At 45.9% G+C, this 21525-nt stretch overlaps 1 protein-coding gene across 2 annotated transcripts in view; it reads left to right on the forward strand.

The window, feature by feature from the left end:
* RAB30 (RAB30, member RAS oncogene family) overlaps positions 1 to 21525 on the forward strand; it is a 76651-nt gene that overhangs the window by 29541 nt on the left and 25585 nt on the right. The window contains exon 2 of one of the 2 annotated variants that reach the window (XM_090030677.1): positions 17991 to 18079. The exons of the other annotated variant lie outside the window; for it this stretch is intronic. The gene's annotated coding sequence lies outside the window, so the exon portion shown is untranslated. The remainder of the gene's footprint in view (positions 1 to 17990; positions 18080 to 21525) is intronic. 2 annotated transcript variants of the gene reach the window in all.

A 21525-nucleotide genomic window follows, 5' to 3' on the forward strand; every position in this document is an offset into this window, starting at 1 on the left:
TAGATGCTTCTCAAGCAAATCCCGGGACGTCATTCTCCCCTTGTACTCGGCCTTGGTGAGGCCGCAGCTGGAGTACTGCGTCCAGTTTTGGGCTCCACAATTCAAAAAGGATGTGGAGAAGCTTGAGAGAGTCCAGAGGAGAGCCACGCGCATGATCAGAGGTCAGGAAAACAGATCTTACGATGACAGGCTGAGACCCATGGGACTCTTTAGCCTGGAAAATCGTAGGCTCAGGGGTGATCTGATGCTCACCCCGATAAACTTATAGACCACCAGGCTCTGGGGGAACGTTTGTTCACCAGAGCGCCCCAAGGGATGACGAGGTTGAACGGTCACAAACTCCTGCAAGACCGTTTCAGGCTGGACATAAGGAAGAATTTTACTGTCCGAGCCCCCAAGGTCTGGAACAGTCTGCCAGCGGAGGTGGTTCAAGCACCTACTCTGAACACCTTCACGAGCAGATTGGATGCTTATCTTGTTGGGATCCTGTGAACCCAGCTGACTTCCTGCCTTTTGGGCGGGGGGCTGGACTCGATCTTCCAAGGTCTTTCCAGCCCTAATGTCTATGAAATCTATGAAATAAATGCCCTCCAGACACACAAGCTACATTACGGACCTTAGACCCTCTGCCCTGAGTCTGTCCTGAATGCAGTGAATCTCCTTTGCTAGAAGGATTGTGTTTGTGTTGTACGGGATACCTTCTTCCAGGGCCTGCCAGTCCTGCCCACTCTCCTCCTTGCCCAAATGAGGCTTTAGCTTTGGTAATTGGCTCTTCTCTGCCCTGCTGACACCATGCTTACTGTATATGCCTCCTCCATACCATGCTCAACCCAGCGCTAGGAAGGGGGTGAGGAGGTGAACCTGTTTTCTCATTAGTAGCAGTGAAAACTGACTGGGTGTTGAGCAAAAGTCTGAGCAGCAGGAGGAGCAGAGGATCTGGAGGTATCCTATCTGCAGACCGAACTGCCTTGATTCACGCTCCGTTTCACAGACTGCTGTGTCCCCAAAAACTGCCATGATCAGATAGGAGGATACTTTGATAAACTGTTGCAACATCACATAATACCAGAATTACTCTTAAATGAAAACCGTTGTTCTCCTTTGAAGTACTTTTAACTCATGGTCATGGAGAATCCGTCAGGTTCTTTGGTAAGCTGGGGCAATGATTAAATGGCTTATAAAGGAGGCTGTACCCAAAAGCTTCTCTGCAATTTAACTCAACCATGCAGTTGGTCCAGTAAAAGATGTATTACATCCAAAAATATCCTTGCCTTGCATAAGATATGTGTTTTTGTTTTCAGGTTGCTTGCTCCCCCCGGCATCACCTTTTAGGCATTCAAAATTACTTGCTTTTTGCCTGTGAGATGTGTCTTATGTAGTCAAAAATATTCCCTTTTTGTGGCTATTTAGAGACTGTAATCATATCTATTCTCTTAACTTTCTTTCCAGTGAGCTAAAGTGATTGAGCTTCTTAGTTTTTTTTAATTTAATCTTTTGAAGATTGCCAGTTAATTTCCCACTTACTATGTGATTTGGAGCAAACACCTGCTGACTCAGATCCGCAGAGATATTTAGGTGTCTTTAATACCTTTGTGAATCTTGGCCTGCGTCTTAGTTTGGCTTTCTATACAATGGGAACAACACCACTTTTGGATCTTCCTGTTATTATGAAAAACTAACTCGCCAAAGTTTGCAAAATGTGGAAACCGCTTTACAAATGCAATTTAATACAATTAATTCTTTGCTAAGGGAATATTAGTGCTCATGAAACTTGCATAAGTCATGTTTGAATAGCTTTGGCTGGTAGCGCAGTTTTGGGCTTTGCTGTGAAACTTTTGTAATGCAGTTGGATTTGTCATACTTCCTTTGGATTTTGAACCCTGGGCTGCTCTGTTGGGACTCAGACTTCGTAGCTTTTCACCTCTTTTCTGTATAGCAAGCACAAAACAATAGTAAGGCATTCTGTATGAGGAAGAAAAAAAATTTGGATCAGTGATTCTGAAATAGGGTAGCGTGGCAACCTAGGGTGCTGTGAGATTACATGGAGAGTGATGTGGAGTGCCATGCAATATTAGCGCTGTTAGATGTGCAGGCACTTGCACCCCATTTGCAAGATTAAATCCAGATATTTCAAATAGGAAACCATAGTGTCAACCCCCTTGTTACCTATTATGGTCTTTCTGAGCTCTTTGCAGCAGAAGAATGGCTTGATCTTTCTGCATGGGGTTGGCTCAGCTGGGGCTAATCCAGTTGCATGGGGCTTGGAAATTTGGTGGCGGGGGAGCCATGGCAGTGTTAGTTGCCACCAACAAATTACCAGACCTGCAGGCAGACTAGTGGGCTGGATTACATGGCTCTGCAGGCTGGATGTGGCCTGTGGGGCCCTGTACCCCTAAAATAAAAGGAAGAGTGAATCCTGTTTTCATCTGCTTGCTTAGGTTGACGCTGCAGGGCGAACAGTAGTGCTTCCCTGTGTCACTAGAGGTTGATAGGCCCCTGCATATGCATGCAGAGCAGATTTCTTAAGTGATGTGGCCCTGCTTTGTCCATAGTTGTTTTTCACCGCACTTTAAGTGGAGGAGCTTGTGTTTTTCATTAAAGCCTGTGTCCCTTCCAGCTGATTGCACGTGTGCGGTTGTGAAACTCCTGCTGGTCTCGTATATGCAGTAAAGAGGGGGTTGGGTAGTGCGCCTGAAAGGAAGTAACCATCTGGAGAAGAAGCACTTGTTAACTGCTTCATATAACCTGGGATATTCCTTAGGGGCTGCTTGCTTCAGACTTGAGCCTAGTAGTGGAGAAAGGCTTTGCAGGGCAGAAGGAAAACAACTGAACAAGGCCTTATGGTGCAATCAGTGACGTACATCTGTCTCATGTGAATATCCTGGACTTCCCAAGCCTTTGGGACACAGCCAAGGAACAAAAGGCAATATGATTTTTGGCAGGGCTTAGCTCTCTGGGGGCCTGCAGATGGACTCGTATCGCAACAATCTCCAACCTCTGCAAACCTAAAGTCTGCGCTAGTGCAAATCTACGTGTGCTTACCATTGCGGCGCTGTTTACTGCGGCCAGTCTAGCGTATACAGGAATTGTGTGTGGAGGCAAAGCGGCAGGACCCCCCAGATCTGTCTTCCTGCTACACTCGGTGTCGTCGGAGAGAGCCAGCCATGGGAATGACGCATATACAGGGCTGCAAGCTCAGGCTGTGCTCGCTGGCCAGACTGCATCTCTTTCTTATTTGCTGCCAGGGCTTTAAACTGTTACAGAAGCATCACATGGGGCTGGCTCCGCAGAACTGCCAGTCTCCCGTCTGAGCCATGGGTATAGCGAGTGGGGGAGACTCGGGGGGGGGGGGGGGGGGAATGGAGAGCAAAGCAAAGCAAAAAAAAAAAAGCAAAAAAAAAAAAAGAACAGGGTGAGTGCAAGGGAAGAGTGGGGGACTGTACCTGTACATAGGACCTGGACAGCATACGTACAGTGCAGTGTGGCTAGTATGGGTGGGCATATCCACACCAGCTTTAATGATACCTGCAGACATCTTCACTGGCCACGTGCAGGATGCTTTTATCTGTGCTGCAGTCGCACCCTTGTTCTGCTGGCTCAGTGTATTATTCCATTGCAGGATGGGTACCAGAAAGTGTGGAGAACGTTGCATTAGCCCACTTCCTTCACGTGGTGCCCCGAAATAAGGAAGACGGCAGAGCTTTCTCGTCAGCTGATCCAGCGATGTAGCCCTGACGGAGCACAGATCTTTACGGTTAACTCCGTACAATCTTTTTTTGGTGGGGAAGAGGTCTCCGCATGTAAATGCACATGATTCTCATTACCAGTGTTGACGGCTTGCTTGTTATCCGCAGCCTGTATTCTCCAACTTTCAGCGAGTGATTTATGAAGTCGGAAGGAGAGCACAATCACTTTCCTAGTGAAGGAACAGCTGTTTATATAGAAGCTGAAGCAGCTTCATGCACCACGTTCCTTTCCAGCCGTGAAAAAATGGCATTTTGTTGATGATCTCTCTCCAGAATAGGACTTGGGGAGCCAGGGATTTTCATTTACCATGACAACTAAAGCAGCCACCAAACCCTGTGGTTATTCTGTCCTCCATATAATTTCATCTTTTATTTCAGGAAACGACCACATTGAGTTAGGAAGTACCCGGAGTTATTTATTTTTCTCACGGATTATCATCTAATTTACATAGTGTTTGCTTTGGAGCCTTAGAAAACTTAGGAAGACGAATATTTCATTTTAAGAATGGTATTGTAACGGTTAACCACAGTATCGCACTGAAATTACACTCTTTTTGTCCTGTTTTCTCTATAGCAATTAGCACAGAGGGGTCCTGGCTGATCCCCGAGGGGCTCCAAATAGTTATCGCAATGCAGGGAATAAATCCATGGTAGCCTTATGAGATTCATAATAACCTTAGCGTGGGAGATGCTCGCTTTTTAGATCACATTTATTTCCTGTGGAAGGTGGTATTGATCTGGAGAAAGAGTTAATGATCCAACAGAGCCATGCTCATGCCAGAGCAGGATTTAGCAAAGGTCAGAGATGTATATGACATTTAATAGATCTTGCTTGTTGGGGCTGGCTCCCACTCCTGTTGAAGTCAATGGCAATACACCCAGTGATTTCAGTGAGGAAGGTTCAGGCCCATGATAATAACTGAAAGGCAAGAAAAAATAATGAGACCAGAAGCCTGTTTATAGCCTGAGCCTTTATTCTGTCTCTTAAAAAATGCTCTAATGTGGTGGGGAATTTTCTCGGGATCCCAAATATAGGTTTAAAAATAAAAGCAAATGCTGCTCTGTTGCTAAGGCATGAAAATAAGTGCTTGCAAACATGGTGGTGACATACCAACCAGCCCCCTCCCCACCACCCATACAAGTGTGCGTGAGCTCCTCCTGTAGCTCTGTGGCTGTCTCGTGCTAGCGGTCCCCAGGGCTCTGCTCTTTCATGCTGGCATCAGACCTTGGGGAGCACTGGGTAATTTTGCCATGAGCAAAGAAGAAGGGGAGCCATTTTATTTCATCCACACATCTCTTAGAAATTCTGTAGGCTACTATAGAAAATGCAGAATTAGGAGGGCAAAAGCTTGCATGGAAGATGGGGTGACATTATATTCACACAGGACTCTTCATCCAGGAAAACCCCAGGCATTTTCACTTGCACAAGGGGAACTGGGTGTCTCCCCACCCCGCTTTCACACTGGGGGAAATCCCATACCTTTGCAGATCTCAGCCGTGATCCCCTGGGACAAATCTTGGCACATTGCAAAGGCAACACCCATGTCATTCTGCAAAAGCAATCATTGAGCCTCCCTGTTCTCATCAACAGTACCGGTCTTTGATGTCTACTTAACTTTTTGACACTCCAGCTAGGATCAATCTGCACAGCTGGGCACATCAGGGCACAAAGGTGTGACCAGATGATGGAGATTGCGTGGTGTGAGACGGGACTGTCCTTGTTTGATTGAAGCCCTGACCATCTGCAGATGCTTCTTTGGCCTGAGAAGGGTGTTTGTGCTCGAAAGCTTGCTAAAAAGAATTTTTCCAACTATTTGAGTTAGTCTAATAAAAGATATCAGATTTACCCAAAGAACCTTGCCTGCCTATTGAAGCCCTGAGGTGCTTCAGACACACAAATCTTATAGGACCTGAGGGAAGGAGACAATTTTTATCTTGGATCATCTTGCCTCTATTCTTGTGGAAAGCATTTTGAGTATTCTCTCTGCAATGGGTTGGGCCCAGCCTGGAGATCTTGTGCTCCACCCGATCCCTGAAGGTTTTCTGGTGTGTGAAAAGGCCAGAACACGACCCAGAAGATCAGCCGCAGTTCAGCCAAGCACAGAGCTGAAATGCAGCAGCTGTTTAGCAGCATGCAACGTTGCTATGCGAGCAACTATATGACAGTGGTTTAGGTCCGGGTGAAATGTATCATAACAGCTAATGGAAGTTATGTGCAGAATTTGAAATAGGCCAAAAGTTTAGGTACTTGATCTGAGATTTGGCTGGAGCATGAGTAGGTTGGCTTAACGCCTCTTACTGTGTGAACAGAGCTATACGTGCAGCTGTATAATTGGCACGTGTTGATATCTCATTCAAAAGTGGTGGTGATCGAATCGGCCGTAACAGAAGTCTTAAATATAAGAGAGGTATTTGAAGGTAAAGACAAGATGTTGGAGCACCCCAGGTAGATCTGGAAATGCATCATTGAAGTGATCCTGGTGTGTTTTAGTGTGAATTGAGAGTTGGGAGGCGACAAGGGCAAAGCGTAGCAGAGAGCAGAGTCTGTTCCTGGTTCCTTTACTTGAATGTAAAATAAGCAGCTGTTGACACAGTGTGAGTTATAGAGCAAGGCTCTGCTCTTAATTTTCCAATTCTTCAGCTGGCACCCAGCTCACGTAATGCTGTTTCATTTTTCTTACCTTTCGTTTGTTTTCATGGAAGACTATAAAACGTGTGTTTGCTTGAGAGATGCTCACAGTGCCAGTTCTTTACCTAACCACAAGATATTTCTGCACAGAAATACAGGTATCCAAATTGCCAGCGTCTTTGTTTATAAGAAATGCTGGCGTGTTGCCCATTAAGTTTTCTTTTCCAATAAAAAGTTGTTTATTGGTGGAAGGAGATTGGTTGTACTGATCTCAACTTGCTGTGAAATAATATGTAAATAATGTATATGTGTGACTATGCACACACACGGACATGTAGCTATATCATTTTATCCCATTTAGGGAGCGGTAGCAGGTATCAGGCCTCTGGAAACTGGTTTTGTTAGAGCTGTGAATTGGGGTATAACAGGTTCAGGGGTGGAGTCGCACACTCTTCTTTGCACCGTGGGCTAGAGCCAGCTCTCCACAGTCTCAGGTGTCTGGGCCTCCTGAAGAGTGTGGGAAGGAACTGAGGAGGTCAGACTGGGAATGGAGGTAGGGAGGAGGGGAGGAAATAGGGCTGAGGCTTGGCTCCCAGGCTGGCAGGGGATGCTTGGCAAGAAGTAGGAGCAAGAACAGTAACGTGGTGGGGCACAAACGCTGCTTGTGTCCCTGGGTGAACCCACCTGTCACCGCTGCTGTCCCTGGCTCATGGATGGGGGAGCCCCAGAGCTGCTTTTGCCTTGCTGTAGCTAGCAACTGCATGGGGAGCTGGGCCCAGCAGTAGGAGCAGCTGAGTATCTTCTTCCTACTTCTCCTGGCTAATGTGGGGGAGAGGGGGCAGGCAGGCAACAGGCTAAGGAAGAGGGACCCACCCATTGCCATTGCTGTCCCCAGCCGAGCCCAGCACCCAGTGCAGACTTCCAACAACTGGAGCCCCTGGGCTGGTGGGAGATGCTAGGTGGTGTGTGTCAAGGAGCAGGGACAGGAAAGAGGGACCCCACTTGGTGCTGCCTTGAGTGTGTGAGGAATCCTAAGGGCCAGTAACCACATGTAGACAATGTCCTCTTCCAGGAATCTCAGGCAAATGCTAATGGATGGTTTCCTGGGAGCGACTCCTCCCCAAGAATTGAGGGTGCAGACAGAAGTGACAATTATTTGCCTGAACTGGCCACAGAAAGCAGTTTATAGCCGTGACCAAACACACAAGCACATGGCTGCAGACAGCATCAAAAATGGCTGATTTGGTGAAGCTCTGACCTTTCATTGCATGAGGTATCAGATAAAGACGTTTCAAAATGTCCTGTCTTTTATAACGTGTGTCTGAAGAGCTCCCAGCCTATGGTTGTTTTCAGTATGGGAGGGGGGAAAGGGAGCAGAGGGAGTTCAGTCTGGGGGGTTTTCAGTCCCATGTGGAGGATGGAGCGGGTGTCAGCACCAGCTGGGGAGCCCTACACTCCCCTTCCTCCAACAGTGAACTTGTGTACGGTCTGGGGTAACTCGACGCTTTGCATTTCTGAACTGCAGCTGCCTACTGCACTTCTGTGCACACCCCCAGTCTAATGAGAACTTAAAGCAGAGCTCGGACCTTTCTGCTGCTTACAATAGCTCCCCCTCCAAGTGCCTCGCACAACTAACTGCAGCATTTTCTCCCAGACTGAACTGTGCTTGTCTGCTACAAATTTGGAAAACTGGAACAACAGGGTCTGGGGACTCTCACCAAAATAAATGCAAACTTGTGTAGACATTTTTCCCTCTCCCTCGTATATGTAAAGTTGTAACTGTCTGTCACTTCAGTGGTCTCTGAAGACTGTCCCTATCTTGTGCTCTGTGCAGTGGCCAGCTGGAGTGCCACGGTCACTGCAAGCACAAAACTTGGAGCCACCAGTGATAGAAGCACAGGCCTTTCCCCCTTGAGTGAATGGAGAATGCCTGCTTCAGGCTCATGACACACACAAGTTCGTTTTCAAACTGGATTGCCTAAATCAGGGGTGTCCAACCTTTTTGAATGTGGGGCCAGATCACAAACTTTTTTTTTATCACCCAGTGGGCTGGCGAGCCATATTCGAAGACCTCACACGAACTGGTATCACATCAGGAAGTGATGTCATGTGACCTTCGACACCAATGAAGTTGCAGGAAGTGACAATGGAATGGGTCTGGAAATGTGGTTTAAAATCCAAAATAAAAACAATGTAAAAGCAAGAATGAAATAATACCAAGCACTTGACTAAAATAAACACTTTTGCTTCTACTAACTTCTCAGTGTATGGAAGAAGCATAATGCAAGTCGACAGATCAAATGTGGAAAAGGTATCAGCCCAAGTGGAAACTAATCAAAGCAACAAAATATGGTCATTTTTGAGAATAATCTTCAAGAAGATTTACTTTTATTGAATTAATAATTTGTTAGTAACACATCTTTAACAAGTAATAACAAGTTGAATCCCCAATCCCGCACAAAGAGAAACAGAAGCAAACACAATCCAAACACCGGACAATATTTTTACAAAGATATTTACCTGCTCCAAATTTACGTTGGAGCCCAGATGGTTCATGCTCTATTCTTGAGCATATTGTTTAATCTTACAGGAGCATGCAGGGGGCTCAGCCACAGCTTTCCCTCTCGGTGCAGCCCGGCCAGCCCATCTCCTATCAAGCGGTGACTTCCCCACGTGCTGCTGCACTTTTCCCCTACCTGCACCCACTGGTCCCAAAAGGCAGGAGGCTTTACTGCTGCTTCTGCTGGCCAGTGCTGACCCAGCCGGGCAACCCCAGGTGCACGTGGGAAGCTGGCTTCAGCCACATGCTGCCTTGGCCAGCCGGGTCGGCACCGGCCAGGAAAAGCAGCATGCGGCTGAAGCTGGCTTCCCACATGCTGCGGTACGTGGGAATCTGGCTTCAGCCACATCCTGCTCTGCATGGGACAGACCCACCCGGGTCGGCACCAGCCAGCAGAGGTGGTGGCAGAGCCGTGTGCGGCTTGGGACTGACCAGCGCAGGTAGGGGGAAAGTGCAGCTGAGCCCCTGCTGCTCCGGCTGGGCTCATCCTGTCTCGAGAGGCACATGGCTACTCTTCCCACACGCACCTTGTGGGCAATGTCAAGCTGACACGGTGCATGTGGGAACCTTGTCCCTTCCCTAGCCCTTCAGCAGCCATCAGGAAGCTGCTGAGGGGCTGGGGGAGGGACAAGGTGGGAACGAAAGTAAACTGTGTTTACTTCTGTTTCCCGTTGCAGCACCGCGGGCCTCAGAAAATGTCTTGGTGGGCCGCGTGTTGGACAAGCCTGGCCTAAATCAACCAGTTTAAATACACTTGTAGCTTCCAAGAAGGAGTGTGACCTCCATTTCATGCATTTGTCAGCGACTGTCCAGGGGAGATCTGTAAGCTGTATGCAGCCCATCAAATGCCACAGCACTGCACACCATAGAGCGGTTGGTAGGTGGTCATCTCTTTATCTTTGACAACAGGTTTCTCCTATGTTCCATGTAATCTACTAGTCCCAAATGGAAACTCCCCAACAGTCTGGACTAATCCAAAGGGAAAACTGTGTCAGAGCACATTGCAACTAAATGTGTTCAGTGTTGTGCTAGCTAAAGCATTGTACGCAGACAACAGCAAATTGTGTTTAAAATCCCGAGGCCTAACTGCTGGTCCACTACATGCCTGTCCCTGACTGCACAAAAACACCCCATGACTGTATTTAACAACATGCAAGTGAAGGCATCTTGGAACATGCATTTTAGCCTGGCACTATTTTCAAAGTAAGCCATAGTGCAGTTGGTTGGTGCAAATTGGCAGGATCTGAAGAGAGGACTATAAACTGGCACCTTTGTCTTCATGTTAACTCTCTTTTGCCAGGCTTAGTAAATGTTGTAATAGTGCTTGCAGGCTGCCCATGACTCTGGGCCTTGTGACTGGAGACAAAACATGAGTAGGAAGTTCTAGGAACTTGAATGCAGCCTCTGCTTCTTACAAAATGAAGTGCTGCAACATTGGGCAACTCAATTAAGCTCATTTGCCTTATTTAAGAAAATGTGGGGAGGGCGGAGGAATCTGTTTACCAACCAGTGTCCCTGTATTTACCCAAATCTAAGTCGACATGTTAATTATGGTTTGTGTTAAAAAGACGGCCTTGGCTCCAAGGAAATTTGCAGTCCAGGTTGCAAGAAGAAGCAAGTTATCAGCAGGGATCCTGGTTTTCTCTGATTTAAAAAAAAATCCTCAATTTTCAGATTAAAAAAAGTAACCCCAAATCCACATTTTTCTGCGATGAAGATGAAAGTCTGTCTGTCTGTCTGTCTGTTATTAGTGGCGGTTCATTTTAATCATGGAAAAATGTGGATTTGGGGCTACTTTTTAAATCTGAAAACTGGGGATTTTTTTTTTAAATTGGAGGAAATCAGGATCTATGGTTATCAGCTGACCCTCCAAGGGGTGCAGATGATGAACTGCCAAGTGAGCAGATGCGATTTGTCCTTTGGTTATTCTGTCTGCCATCACTTGTACCAATTCTAAAGGCAAGATTGCTAATGTCTCCTTCTGTGGTATAAAGCTGAATCTGGATGGATGTTACTCTTTCTTTATCAACTTGCAAGCACTTCACAAATATAAATCCTTTTTTTTTCTTATCTGAATGTTGAGTGGCACAGGAGAGTTCTCAGCCTTGAGAGAAATCTAGCTATTAATACCGAAATGCATGAAGATTGAAGTTCCCCTTAGAGATGAATGAATGATGTGCTCTGAATCTATCCTCTTTGTGTCATCACTGCCTGAAGATGGCCTTCCACAAGGTTACAGCTGGCTCATCGTCTGTGTTGTGGTGAGGGAGGGAAACAGGTAGATGGAGCTTTATTTTTCACACAAGTGCTTTTGGATTTCCCTACCATTGCTAAACTGTGCAGCAGGTTGTATGCTTCTGAATTACAGTCTTTACTTGGTAATAACAGACGTGAGGCTTTTTTACTTGAACTGAAAGAGCACAAGCAAACAAGATGGAGAAACTGCAGCCAATTTAAAACAAAAATAATATATGCTTTACACTATCCACTGTTGTTCTGTCTCCTGTACCAATTTTGTATAATTTTTCTGCCCATCCCCCTTGAAGTAAAATATTTAAAGACTTTATTATACCTCCATAGTATCACAGTGGTTGTTTAAGCATCTCCAAGATACTTTAAAAATATTGTCCCATAATTCCCCTTTGCAATTCAGTTCTGTCAGTGAATCGCTCACCCCTTTTCATAGATGGATAAATCAAAGCTGAGGACTTTCTGGAGGTCATGCACTGAGACAGGAGTTGAGCTGGGAGTACAACTCAGAAACCCTGATTTCTATTTCTTGCTCTCAGTGCCAGGAAGATGATTTTTGCTGTAAATGCCAGTGCAAAAAAGCCAATGGCACTAAGTGTACCCATTAACATTTGTGCTAACAACATCTCTTCGGTGATCTATGGAGGAGGTTTCCCAGAGGATTTCTCATGGGAAGGTTCAGCTGCTAATACTGCTGTACTTCAGGCCGTGTTATACCAGTAGTGCTAATTTAGGAGCGTGAATGTGCTGGTATTGAAGCTAAAGTCATATTCAGTACTTTAAAAGAACATGCTTTTGACTAGAACATGCTTTTTACTGCTCATACCTCCGATTCTTGCAGCTGCAATGTCTTGGCTTTGGCAATCTTATCTTGGTTTTTTTTTTAAATGACAAGAATCAAACATACATGCATGTAACCCTCTAACAAGCCAAACGAGGGTATTTTGGGAAACTTTTATTTCCTCTCTTTGGAAAATTAAAGTTACAGGAGATCAGATTGTGTTTGGTATCAGTGGATAAAGATGCATTATGAGACATAAAGACGTGCTGCTGTCTTGAATAGCCTTGCTATTGGCAAGATCAAATAAACGAGACAAAATAGGATGTCAAGAAAGGTATCTAGAAAGGATGCTGACTTTTACAGGACTTTTATCTCCCCTTCTTATTGCTGCTGTTGCTGATTTTATTAATAAACTTCTCAGGCATGCTCACTCCTACCTTCAGTCTACCCAAAGCAACCTTTTTGTTCTGCCATGCCTCAAAGCAAACCTCAAGCCACCCAGCGGTCAGCCAGGAGCTATATTTTGCTGTTCCCACTGCACACGCAAGAACCAGCAGCTCGGTAAATCAGCCACATATTTTAGCCTCTTGGTTTGTACAAAAAGGGCAGAGATTCATTGCTAGTTTCCATCTGGCCCATCCCTGTGTTTGAGTCTGAATTTTCACCAGTGACTAAAAGCTCCCAGCAGCGTCACATTTGACCTGCCTTCAGAGAGTGGCATCTCCCCCTGCATTACCAAAGGTCAGTGAAGTTAACTTCAGAGATCGTGGCCTTTGTACAGCTCCTTGTCTGGTGTCTGGGTGACTGTTCCTAGTGTGCATGTCCTGTTCTGCGCTCAATCCCCCAATGAGTCTATTACAACAGCAATGACTTAATCTGTCCGTTTACCCCATTGAGACTGATGAGGTTGGCTCGGGAAGTCTCCATTTCAGGAGTCCACGATGAACTTGAGCACAGATGGGTTTCTCAGTCCTGCACGTCTAGGGGGCTGTGGCTTTTTGTCCAGTTCCTGTAGACTAGAGAGAGGCTGAGGAGATCATAAGATCAAAGGAAAGTAGGGCTGGAAGGGACCTCACAAGGTCATCTAGTCCAGCCCCTTCATGAAAGCAGGATTAGCCTTGACTACATGACCCCAGTCAAGTGTCTATTTGTCTTGCTGTTGAGAACTTCCAAGGATGAAGATGCCACAGTTTCTCTAGGTACTTAGCCTATTCCAATGCTTGCCCACCCTCATAGTCAGAAAGTTCCTCTTAATCACGGGGGGTTGTCAGGGATGAGAGGGAAGTAACCCGGGTTGCTTCTCTCTGGTGGCAGGAAAATATCCTGTTATCAGAAACCTACAGCTTCTTAAGGAAAGCCCCATCCCTCGCTGAAAAGTGCTCTACCCATGAGCTCTGCTGGCTTTTCATACAAGACAGTCCAGTGAGTGTTTGGCTGCAACTTTTGAAACCTCATATTATTATTATTTTTTTTCTTGGGGAAGAGGCAATAGCTTTGGAGCAAATAAGAAGGCGTGATTTTTTTCTGGCCGGATTTTGGCAGTAGTTTTTCATAGCTTAATGTCCACCTGTCGATGTCCAGGTTGATTTCTTAACCTCCTGCGTGCTTCGCCTTTAGAGGGACTGTGTAGCACACAGCTCTCTGACTGTACTGTTGATTGTATTGTCTACAGGCGTACAGCACCAACAACTCTTGGGTTTCTATGTCTAGACATGTCTTGGAAGCTGTCGGTAGAAGTCTGTACAAAAATTGCATTTGGCTAATCCAGCTGGTTTGAGGTCCAGCAAAGCCCTGTTAGATGAAGCTAAAAAGTGGGTAGCTGTTTTTAAGCGTGCAAAAGTACTCTTACTTTCTCTCTCATTTTATTTATTTAAGTATATATGGGAAAAGCATGTACCAAGGTGCTCCACAGGCGCATTTGTATATGCAGAGTTTGCTCAGGCACCACTTCTAACAAGTATTTCTAGTCTTTTTGGTCCCATGAAACATTAAGTTCTGTGCATGTCAGCTTGCCGTGGTCTTTCAGTGTATGTTTTAGTGTTGTCCCAGTAATAGAGAAGCTGTAGTAAGTAATCCACAAGTATGATTCTCTAATGGTGAAGCACAAGCCTCCGGCGTATTGGGTGGAATACAGCTTTCTGATTCTTGCCTATCCACAGTATCCATCTTACACGTCTAGCCATTCTCATTAGTGCACGCTGAAGTGCTTTATAGATCACAGTGAATTTAACCTCGGTGCCCCATGAAAATTGGGGAAAGTGTTACCCTTGCATTATAGATGGGAAAACTGAGGCACAGAAGCTATGTACCGAACTGAATCTCTTGCAGAGAGTCTGATAGAGCTGAGACTAGACTCTCCTGGCTCCTGCTAGGAGATCCCTAGTACTTCCCCCCCCATCCCTCACTTCCATGGACCCTGGCGTACATAACACCACTCTTGCTTCCTGTCGAGAAAAATGGCTCGCAACACAAGTTTATCCTTCTTCTGACACAAGCCCTTGGTGGCTTGAGAAGAAAAGGCTTTGAGCCAAGGCCTGATATGCTGCTTCACAATTATTGCACGGCATGGCCAAACCGTCGAGGAAGGCTTACAAAGCCTGATGGGGCAGCTTGAGAGCACTGCGTGTGTCACCTGTAGCCAGGCTATTGGCAGTTGACTTGTACGGCTGGTGACTTCACATCAGCAGTTTCCAGTCTTCTGCCAAGGAAGATGGAAGCAGACCCAGTGTATCCGGTAGAGCAGACCTGCTTCTCGAGTCCAGATTCAGTCGCTGGCCCTTGGCAACATGAGGCCCCGTAGTGCCAAGTGAGGGCATGACGGCTGCACAGAGCACTGCTCTCAAGGAACTTCCACACTGTAAACCTACGACCCAGGAGCATTGCTACAGACTTTTGTTTAGGGGCTACTTATGTACTATATTTACCTGTCTGTTTATAGTGAAATACTTTTTAATTGAGATCTATTTATTCCCCTATTGCATAAATAACCTCTGACAATTTAAGTACTGAGTAAAGGAAGAGCCACCCGTTATTAGAAGTATTTCAGTGCGTTGCATGCGCATCTCCGTTCTTTGTCCACTCCGTGGACGGGAGGAGATGCAGTCTACATACACATTGGTGCAACTCCCTCCCCCAGTAGTAGTTAGATGAGAATGATGTTTATATGTATTGCTAGCTCAACGAGACGCAGAAAACATGATTCACATACACGTGGTGCTCCAGTACTGCATTGCACCGTGACTGTGACGCAAGCTAACTGAGAGATAGTAGTTCAGAAGTGCAGCTGCCTGTTTATTTAATTCACGTAGGTTTTTGCAGCATACACAGGAGAGGGATGGTGCAGGCACAGGACTGGGAGTCAGAAACTCCCAAGTAGAGCTTATGTCCCCTTCTTCCCTGCTCCCCCAACCCCATCTCCTCAAGCTATGCAAGCGGGACACCATCTCCTGCAGAAATGAGGGACAGTCCTTGATGGCTGACACTACAGTGTTGGGGGACAAGATTCCCAGACAGGGATCAAACTGTTTGTGAACACACCTTCCCCTGCTTATTTTGGAACATGCTGCTGGGAGGGAGGGAAGAGAAGAGATCTCGGGGTACTTGCCCCCCATCCCTCACTTCCATGGACCCTGGCGTACATAATGCCACTCTTAAATCCGTAGGAATCCAGGCTTAAATTAACTTGATGCCTTGTCTTCTTAAATTGTGTGTGTGGATATGGCACTCTGGGTGAGTGCCCTTTGGTTCTTCTCTAGGGATGGAGAGGAAGTCCCAGCTGGGGAAAAGCTGTTGGCAGGGTGAGGTGGGGACCAAGAGGAGATGTTTTGCATTTTGTCCATGTAGGGGGCATGCTCTGGGCTTTCATTACCCAAGGGCAGTGGGATCCAGTGGATTGGAAAGGCGCTGTGTAACTGAGGTGTTCGAGTATATGTTAAGTAATTCAGCGGCACGTGTGAGCCTGAGGTCCTTGCAACGTAGGCCAGCAGGGGATAATTTTATGGTTGAATACAGTTTTAGCTTTGAATGTCTTGGCTCATCTCAAAATCGCTTTAACTGTAACATTATCTGCATATGTAATGGCTTCAATTTGGAATGGTATTTATTTGAGTTGGTTTCCTTTATTTCAATAATCAGTTTTAAAACAAAAGATATACAGAGGAATTCCGCCCCCCCCCCCGCCCTCAATAGAGATTGTCAATGCTTTTTTCTTAGGGAAGCCTTAAAACTTAATAAAGATGTAGCTGATGGAAGTGTCTGCAAGAGCCTGTCTTTCTGATACATTGGTTGAAACAAGAGGTTTCTTAATGCTTGGTGTGGGTGGGCAGGTCTGGTGGTGGGACTCTCTATTGGAAACAGATATTTTAGCTTTCTCACTTACACATGGTGGCCCTGAGCAAGTCATTTCAATTCCTGTGCTTCAGTTTCACATCTGCAAAACTGAAACAGGTGGAGACACTTCAGAGTCTTCATTTGGCGGAAGCGTCCACATGCGTCATAGTAGGACGTCCTCATGGGAAGTGCTAAGCAGAGAAGCTGACACCCCAAACATCTGAATCTCGATGCACAAAGCTCTGCTGCCTGGGGTAAAAGTCAGGGCTGAAAGCTCAGAGGATCTATCCGAATTGTTCTGAAATTAGGGGTCATGACTCCAAATGAGGTCATGGCACATAGGGTTGTGAGCTTCAGGGAAACTCAGCTACAGTGGCTGGGCTTAGACCAGAAGTGGAGTTGCAAGCCTGGGAGTGAGGTCACCACGGGAAAAGATTGGGAACTACTGTTCTGTAAAGACTTGTGACCCTCTGGGGGGGTCACCCTAGAGGGAGGCAGTCAGACTCTGTCAGTATGGGCTACTGAAGCAATGAATGTATAAGTGCCTCAAGACTAACAAGCGTAGACCGGTACGGTGACTGCCAGTTTCTATCATGCAGACTCATCATAATTTATTTAGATTATTCTAGTACTTAGAGGTTTCTATCAGGAATGGGGGGAGACGTTGTTATAATGATACTTTGCATTTACAAAGAATTTCTCAATAGAGCTCAAAGCATTTTGCAAAGGAGTTCTGTATGGTTATTCCCATTATACAGGTGAGGGAAGCTGAGGCACAGAGCAGTGAAGTGACTTACTCAGAGTTGCTCAGGAGTTGAACTAGGAATAGAACCTAGGCCTCCTGAGCCCCAGCCCACGACACTGCTCTGTGTCCCATGCACATAATGCAGATAAAAAGCACTGATCCATCAGAGGGATCCAAGCAGATGGACTCAAACCCTGCTGGACTCCTGAGGATGGTAGCTGGTCTCCATGCGGACAGTTTTGTGGGGCCTGATCTTTCAGCAACCAAAATCAATGCAGTTGAGGTCTGTTAATAGCAACATGGCAGTGACCTGGTCCTACATTGCTCTCAAGCGGATGTTGGTGTTCTAGAGAGTTGTCTAAATATATGGTATGGAAAATATTTCTAGGGGAAACCCTGCTGGTAGGAAGGTGTTGCTCGTAACTGGCATCGCTACGTACAAGTGTCTACTATAGCAAAATTCCTGTTAGCCTCAAGAGACAAGAAGTATTTACAATTTTTCATGGCGGAGACCTATTTACTACTTTTACCTTTTAAACTGGTGGGGCCACAGCCTGTTTGATCTTTTCTGGAGGCTGTCGGGAGGGTGGCAGAATGCCTTTGTCATCTTGGTTCTGTGAAGTCTCTGAACAGTGCTGGTGTTGTATAAATGGAAAATTGTTATTTAGGTACCTGATTGTCCTGCTTATTGGGAACAAGTTATTTCCTCATCTCCAGCAGCGGTGGCTTAGTTTGGCCCATCTCTTGGCTGGTTTAAAGAATGCCTGACCTTTGAATCTGTGATTTCTAATTGATGCTTCTTAGAGAAACACAATGGGTAAAAATCACCCCCATTATACCTGCTTAGGTCTGGTCTGAATTTGGTCTCAGATGAGTACCTCATATAGGGAGATGAACAGAGACTCCATAAGGTCTGTTGGTTTTCTCACAATTGTCCATCTATTTTGTAGAGGAGTCACTGACGGGTACTATGAAGATTGCCGGTGATATAAAACCTAGGATAACAAGATGGTGTGAATAGACTATACTGTGAATAGAGGTATGTGAGGGTATGTCATGTTTGCAGCTTCACCCTGTTAAAAAGAAGTCAGTTGCTCCAGAGCAATTCAGAATTCCCAGGGGGCTTTTGAACCATTGTTTTAATTGTCTGCTGCTTGATCCGTTATCCAGAGTGACTGCTTGTTGTGTGTTCAGCACCTGCCATACATCAGGATGTTAAAGATAAGGAGGAACTGCTTCTCCCCTAGCATCTCAATAGCCGTATAGGTGGTTTAGGAAAAGATTTTATTGAGCAAATCCTCCCTGCATATCTCATCCCAAGCAGAAACATGGAACAGCAGTGCAAAGAGAAAATAAAAGGCATTGCCTGGGCTGTAGAAAACTCGACAAAAAATACTGGAGGGAAAAATCGGGCTCCACTTGAGAGGAAATGCAAAGGGAGGAAAAAAAAAAATGCAGGGAGGAAAAAAAAAATACCATAAAGAAACTAAATTAAATGGGAAATTAAATTCCTTGGGGCATAAATGCCAGGACATTCGCTTACTGCAGGTAACTGTGTGGCCCCGTGGCATGCACTGAACAAGAAAAATGATCATCCACCAGGTATGCTGTGTGTACCGTAAGCATAGCCTCTACCTCATCACTACATAGGTGACTGGGAATATGATGTCAGGTTAAGACAGGGGTGGGGAAAAAGCGGCCCGCGGGCTGGATGTGGCCCGCCAAGCCATTCTATCTGGCCCAAAGGGCCCCTAAAAATTTAGAAAATTAATATTCATCTGCCCGGGGCTGCCTGTCATGCGGCCCTCGATGGCTTGCAAAAACTCGGTAAGCGGTCGGTCCTCTGCCCAAAGTAATTACCTGCCCCTGGGTTAAGATCCTGATAATCTTGCTGTCCTGAGCTGGCTGCATTGAAGACTGGCAGTGACAAATGAGAGGAATAGTATCACTGGCAGGACTCCCTTATGTATAGATTGGGAAGTAAGGAGGTCTCTCTTGGTGGGGGCAGCCTGGGAAACCCTACTAATATTCCCCAGGAAAGGTAAAGCAGCCTAAGGTCCCACTATGCTTGTGGAGGGTGGGGAGGGAAGGGGCCTTAAAATCTTTGCTTGGGAGGTGGAGGAGCTGGGTCTGTGCATTGGTGGGGGAAGGGACATGCTCAGCAGAGGCAATGTATGTGAATGGACCAGGCGTGCCTCCTGCATGTCAGTCTGGGCTCTCGAATGTGCTTCCTTTCTGACGCAACAATTTATAGGATTTTTTTTTTTTTTTTTTTTTAACTCTCTTATGCCTACTCTATGGACTTCTCTGTGTGAGCCGGCTCCTTGTAATTAACTTTAAGCAATGCTGCCTCGTAAACACAAGTGAATAATAGAGATTTTTAAAAATCTGTAATTTAAGAAAACAAAATACAAAATGCTGCGTCTGTTCCTTTGAGATCCATTGGTCCCCGGTCAGCGAGAACAACAATTCTGGTGGTTTGGATATACTTGCTCTGTCGGGGGAAAAAATGTACTAGCATGTGACTGAGTCAGCGGAAAACATCACTTGGTTAAAAGGCTTAAGTTGCAGAAAGAAGATGATTTTGTAACAGCAACTGATGCAATGTTTTTGTGCTTTCGCTGCTAACAGCATGCTCTGGTCTCTGCAGTAGGTTAATGTGTGTGTGCGTGCATGTCTGTTAATTTACATATGGTGACAAGACTTTATTCTCTAAGGCCCCATTAGTGTTGGCAGATTTGAAGAATAGAAATATAGCATTTCCAATATTTTCTGGTGTGTAGTATAGACCAGACCTAACTGGGCACAATAGGTGTGATTTTTACCCGTTGTGTATTGGACGTTCAAAATTATAGTATTAAATCAAAATGTACCGTATGTTGCAGAAGGTTAAAAGGACAAAAAAATACATTTGCTTACTAGATTATTATACTGCTGTAAATAGCAACTATTTTTATCCTTTTTTTCACAGTCACCTCAGAGCACTTTTAATAGCTCAGTTGAATTTTGCTTCAGAATCGGGAGGCATGAGGGGCAACACAAGGATGGTTTGAAGTTGTCAAAAAGTGACCAAATATTTCATAGACATTAGGGCTGGAAGGGACCTTGACGATCATCAAGTCCAGCCCCCTGCCCAGGGGCAGGAAGTCAGCTAGGGTCAAAGGATCCCAGCAAAATAAGCGTCCTAATGTTTCTTGAACAAGTCCAGAGTAGGTGCCTGCACCACTTCTGGAGGAAGTCTGTTCCAGGCCTTGGGAGCTTGGACAGTAAATACATTTTTCCTTGTCTAGCCTAAAACGGTCTTGGAGGAATTTGTGACCGTTGGTCCTTGTTATCCCTTGGGGCGCTCTGGTGAACAGACGTTCCCCCACATCCTGATGCCCACCCCTGATATACTCATAGGCAGCCAACAGGTCCCCACTGAGCCTGCGCTTTGCCAGGCTGACGAGTCCCATGGCTCTCAGCCTCTCTTCATAAGGCCTGTTCTCTTGTCCTCTGATCATGTGTGTGGCTCTCCTCTGGACTCTCTCAAGCATCTCGACATCCTTCTTGAACTGTGGAGCCAAGCGTTGGATGCAGTACTCCAGCTGCGGTACAGCGGGAGGATGACATCCTGAGATTTACTTGAGAAGCATCTGTAGATTCAAGCCAGAGTTTGGTTTGCTTTACCAGCTGTGTCATCATATTGGTGGTTCATATTCATCTTGTGATCAATCATGGCCCCCAAGTCTCTTTCAGCCATGGTGCTAGCGAGTCTATCAACGTGCTGCAGATTTTTTTTTCCCTTGAGGTGGAGTACCTTGCATTTATTGGTATTGAACATTATCAAGTTAGTATCTGCCCACTTACTAAGCTTATCCAAGTCAGCCTGGATCACTAGCCTGTCCTCAGCTGTGGACACAATGACCTAAAGTTTAGTGTAGTCGGCGAACTTGGCCAGCGCACTTCTGACGCCAATGTCCAAATCGTTGATAAAGATGTTAAATAGATCTGGTCCAAGGACAGAGCCTAGGGGGACGCCACTGGTCACAGAGCTCCATAACGATTCACTACCATCGACTACTACTCTCTGGGTCTGACCTCGGAGCCAATTCCCCAACCATGAGACTGATGTAGCTTGAGGGCACAGTTGGCCAATTTTTCCATGAGGAGATCATGGGACACCAGATTGAAGGCTTTTTTAAAGTCCAGATATACGACGTCAGTCTCTTCTCCCTTGTCCAGGTGATGTCACCTGGTCACAGAGGGAGATGAGATTGGTCAGGCAAGACCTACCTGTGACAAACCCGTGCTGGCTGTCCCTCCGGATGTTGCCTTCAGCCAGCTTGTCGAGAAGGGTCTCTTTGATAATTTTCTCCAGAATCTTACTGGGGATTGAGGTCATACGAATGTGCTGTTTGAAATGTGAGCACTTTTTTGGATCTTCTTGACTTATCAGATCTTTCATGGTCATTTGTTGCACATCATCAAAAGGACCTTGTAAGA

The sequence above is a fragment of the Crocodylus siamensis genome, chromosome 1 (assembly GCF_052110815.1).
Source record: "Crocodylus siamensis isolate JL-2025a chromosome 1, ASM5211081v1, whole genome shotgun sequence".
Taxonomy (NCBI): Eukaryota; Metazoa; Chordata; order Crocodylia; family Crocodylidae; genus Crocodylus; species Crocodylus siamensis.